Source organism: Acanthisitta chloris, unplaced genomic scaffold (genome assembly GCF_000695815.1).
Source record: "Acanthisitta chloris isolate BGI_N310 unplaced genomic scaffold, ASM69581v1 scaffold22005, whole genome shotgun sequence".
Lineage (NCBI taxonomy): Eukaryota > Metazoa > Chordata > Aves > Passeriformes > Acanthisittidae > Acanthisitta > Acanthisitta chloris.
The window spans coordinates 136888-141770 of record NW_008672503.1 but is presented as its reverse complement, the minus strand read 5'-3'; the positions used below and the strand labels follow the sequence as shown (position 1 = coordinate 141770).

The 4883-nt window shown below is 42.7% G+C and overlaps 1 protein-coding gene across 1 annotated transcript in view; it reads left to right on the top strand.

Annotated features, from left to right (window-relative positions):
- The first annotated feature begins 444 nt into the window (after positions 1-444).
- LOC103802104 (unconventional myosin-X-like) overlaps positions 445-4883 on the top strand; it is a 126392-nt gene continuing 121953 nt past the window's right edge. The window contains 1 exon segment of the mRNA XM_009074557.1: positions 445-543. The gene's annotated coding sequence lies outside the window, so the exon portion shown is untranslated.

Here is a 4883-nt window from a genome sequence, read left to right as displayed (position 1 = left end):
AACAGAGTGGTTTAGAAAAAAGGTGAGAGATGGAAGTGCTGTGAGTGCCTGACAGAGGCTGAAAATAAACAGGTAGGGAGCCAGACAGCTTTGAGGAGGATCTTTTAAACCGTGTGTAAATTCAAACATTGCTCTGTATTTATGCGTCTGCTAACACGAGGCACAGAGGCACATGACTCAGAGAATTGGCTCCAGCTGTTCTTCTCGGCCTTTAGGAACTTGTACACCAAAAAAAAGACACTTCAGTGTAGTTCTCTTGTGTTTACTGGTGGAAGAGAAACTAGCAAATACTTGCTAAGCAATTATTTTATTTCTTTGACATGCTTATTTGGGTTTTACTTTCTCTACTATTACTTGATAAGTATTTCCAGATAAAAATACTGAGTGAAATTCTTTTTTCAGTTTTCTTTTATATCATCTGTAACTCTGTTTTGTTTATTGCAGGGGTCTCGGGTCTGGCTGCGAGAAAATAACCAGCATTATCCCAGTACTGTTCATTCCTGTGCAGAAGGAGTTGTTGTATTCAGGACAGACTATGGTCAGGTATGGGCATAATTTTTCTATGTTTTATCCTTTTTGCCTCTGTGAAAAAGCAGCTTTTCTCCTTATGGTGAGTGTACAGGGGCAAACTAAAAGGTTTGTGAATGAAATATTCATTTTGTGTGACCTGAATGTGAACTTGGTTTTAATAGCTCTTTCTGTTGCCTGTCCAGTTTGTTGCTATGATTGGGCCTGACAAAGCTGAAGCAATGCTGCCAGGTGTGAGAGCCTTGTTCCACATAGGTTGGTGATTATGTAGTTTACTGGAGGAAGGTGACCTTTCTGTGGTTGTATTCCTTATGGTAACAGAAAGTGGGGGCTAGCACATGGCCCCAAAAAAAAAAAAAAAAAAAGGCATGTCTTTCAGAGCCAGGGAACCATTGCTTTCTTTACATACTCTTTTCTGGGCAGGAAAGGAACCAGGCAGGTTTCAGAGTGGCTTTTAATAGGCAAGATATTATGTACTCAGGGTTAAATTGCTGCTGTCCTGGCAGTGAGGGATGAAAATGATGGAGTGGCTACATCAGTGAACAAGGGAAGGGCTATGGATGTCATCTGTCTGGACTTCAGTAAAGCCTTTGACACAGTCCCCCCACAACATCCTTCTGTGTAAATTGAAGAGATACAGATTTGATGGATGAACTGTTTGGTGGATGAGGAATTGGTTGGATAGTTGCATCCAGATGGTAGTGGTCAACAGCTCAATGTTCAGAGAGGAATCGGTGATAAGTGGTGTTCCTCAAGGTCCGTACTGGGACCAGGACTGTTTAATATCATCATCAATGACATAGTGGGATCTAGTGCACCCTCAGCAAGTTTGCAGGTGACACCACGCTGAGTGGTGCCATTGACAAGCCTGAAGGAAGAGGTGCCATCCAGAGGGACCTGGACAAGTTCCAGAAGTAGGCACATGTGAACTTCATGAGGTTCAACAAGGTCAAGTACAAGGTTCTACATTTGGGTCAGGTCAACGCTCAGTATCAATACAGGCTGGGAGATAAAGAGGTTGAGAGCAGCCCTGCTGACAAGGACTTGGGATTGCTGGTGAATGAAAAGCTGGACATAAGGCAGCAATGTATGGACATGAGCTGACAGCCCAGAGAGCCAACTGCATCTGGGCTGCATGAAAAGTAGCATAGCCAGCAGGTTGAGGTAGATGATGCTGCCCCTCTGTGCTGCTCTCATGAGACACCACCTGGCGTACTCCATCCAGCTCCGAGGTCCTCAGTAAAGGCAGGACATTGACCTGTTGGAGCCATGGAGGAAGGCCATGGAAATGGTCAGAGGGATGAAGCACCTCTCCTATGAGGATAGGCTGAGAGAGTTGGTGTTGTTCAGCTGGGTGAAGAGAAGGTTTCAGGAAGACCTTATAGCACATTCTAGTGCCTAAAGGGGGCCTGTTAGAAAGCTAGGGACAAACCTTTTAGCCTGTTGTGAGGGATGAAGCACCTCTCCTATGAGGATAGGCTGAGAGAGTTGGTGTTGTTCAGCTGGGTGAAGAGAAGGTTTCAGGAAGACCTTATAGCACATTCTAGTGCCTAAAGGGGGCCTGTTAGAAAGCTAGGGACAAACCTTTTAGCAGGGCCTGTTGTGATAGGACAAGGGGTAATGGTTTTAAACTAAAGAGAGTAGATTTAGATGAGATTAAGGAAGAAATTCTTTACTGTGAGGATGGTGAGATGCTGGAAGAGGTTGTCCAGAGAAGTTGTGGATACCCCCTCCCTGGAAGTCTTCAAGGTCAGGTTGGATGGTGTTTTGAGCAACCTGGTCTAGTGGAAGGTGTCCCCCTTCACTGCAGGGGGTTGAACGAGATGATGTTTACAGGTCCCTTCCAACCCAAGGCATTCTATGACTATCATGCTTTCAATTGCACCAAGTAACCAGGTATGATAGATTGGTGACCAAGACACACAGTATGGGGAAAGACATTCACAAAACTGGACTGAGAGCAGCTGCCACTAGGTGCAAAGCATCCTCTCAGAGAAACAAGAAGGCCACTTATATGTTGATGTATTTTCTGTGGGTTCCATGCTAAATTGTGCCTTTAGGGTTGCTCAGATTTGGGAGGTTGCATATTTTGACCTGTCTTACTGAAGTTTGATGTCCAGAAAAGTGGTGAGGCTAAGAGTGTTGGCTTTTTCAAGCTGAAAAAAGAAGGATCCATTACATAAAAACATCACTGTTACATCCGGTCTGCAGAGTAGGAAGGCTGCTGTGTGTGTTGTTACACCAACATGTGCTCCAAGAAATGTCCAGCATTGAGCCTTTCATTTTAAACACAAGTCCCATCCAGCTCCTAGTGGGAGTGACCTACATGCTTGTAGGAGAGACTGCCTGTAATTTTCACAAGATTTTGCAATTGGACGCATAGCTGTAAAGAACTTGACTTCTAGAAGTGCTTTGAGCTGCAAAATCCTTATACTTAAGGGAACCACAGATGCTGTTGTAAAATGGACAACTTGCTGTGGTGCCCTAGGAAAGGGTGGCAGAACTAGTGTTGGCACCCACCAGCAGGAAAGCTGCTTGCTAGTGGTCTTGTGTGTGTGTGTGTGTGTGTGTGTGTGTGTGTGTGATGTTGCTGCCTTTCCGTGGTATTTATAATGTGAGCTGAAACTTCAGGTAATATGGAAAAAATCTCAAGTCATTACTGAGATATCATCTGACTGATTACATTTTCTTTGAAAACCTTGGTGCTATAAACATCATGGGGGGAAAAAATCCAAATCTCCTTTGGTTTGGCCTGCTTGTGTTAAAAGCAGGGAGTGCGAAACGGGAAGGACATGGGGATCAACCTTCAGACCTGTGATGTGGCATTCCATCTCCTCTGTGGGTCTGAGCTGGCCACTGCCCAGCCAAAGGCATAGCAGTAATTCACTGCATTTAATAACTTTAATTGTTTTCAAGGTTTATGTTTGCAGTAGTGTACCTTGTGTGTAACAGGACTGTGCCAGCTGACATTGGTCAAGTAATATCTTTTCTCCCATTGCTTTTCCTGATGGTGCTTTTAGACCATCCTGCCCTTGCGGTTTGGCTACCTACAGCTGCAGAAGGTTGCAAGCAGGTGAAATGAAACTGAGATAGTGCCTGATTATTACCTCTGACTGTTCATCAGTCCCTGCAATGCTGTATATCACTTTGAAGAACAAGGCAAGGGAAGCAAGGGTGAGGTTGCAGAAATATGGGGGGATGATGATTTTTGAAATGTGGTTGGTGTATTGATTCCTGGGTCATTTTGACACCTGCAGCTCATATTCACGTCTAATGACAAACTGATGAAAGCATCGGGACTTTGTCAAAGCACAGCATTGTTATTCATCTTCTCTGATTCAGTAACTTCTACTAGACTTTGCACTTCTCACCTTTCCACTGAGCATTTTGCATGACTTCTGAAGATGTGATTGGCAGGGCAGTGGCACTAGGAAGGTTTGTTGCTGGAGCTGTGCTTGGGTTTTACTCTCATGAATTTGGACTTGATTTGTTTCATTAGTGTGCAGAGAGCTGGTGAAGGATTCTGTGCCTGATGTTTTGGAAACACCATGTCTAGGAGTATACATATAAAGTATGTCAGTTAAGTTTATGAACACTTGGGCTAAAAACATTAAGTCCCAATCTTTCCTTGTGTGTATAGACACACATATATAAAAGACAACATGACAGATACTGGTTTGCTTTTTTCATGTTTGAGAGTATTTTTGCTACATCTATTTTTAAAATTATTTCTTCCTTAAGGGTTTTATTTACAGTAAAGCAGATGTTTCCTCACTGTCATATTGTATTTTTGATGAAGTTGTGTGAGCTTATAAAGTACTCAAGTGCATATTTAAATAAAATCCTAAAAGCCCTGCTGTCACTTTATGCTTTGTTTGAAATGACTTACTTGTGTATGCTCAGTAATCAGTGGTTCCGTTGAGAAAAAAAACCTCTTTCCAGTTTCCTTTTTTCTTTCTGATTCATGTGAACTTCATTTCAGATAAAAAGAGGACTGCATTGTGCTCTTGACTTGTACAGACACACTTGAAACGGTCTGCAGTGAAAGCTTGAGGGGGAGTGAAATCTTTTAGAAGAGCTGACTTGAGTTGCATGGCATTAATTTCTAGAACACTTTTCTTGTCTCCTAATTAGGACTCTCTACTTTTTCTTCAATGTATACATCCTAATATATATTAAAACAATGCCAATCAATATATAGTCAGCATGTCTGTGTACCCTTCCTTTTTCAAAAACATGTAATCATGGTGGTTGGTCTAAGTAACACTATTTAAACCTTGGGGAATTGGGGACTTTAAGAGCAGCATCTAAGAGCACATAATTTTAATAATGCCCATTCCCTTGCAAGGGAAAAT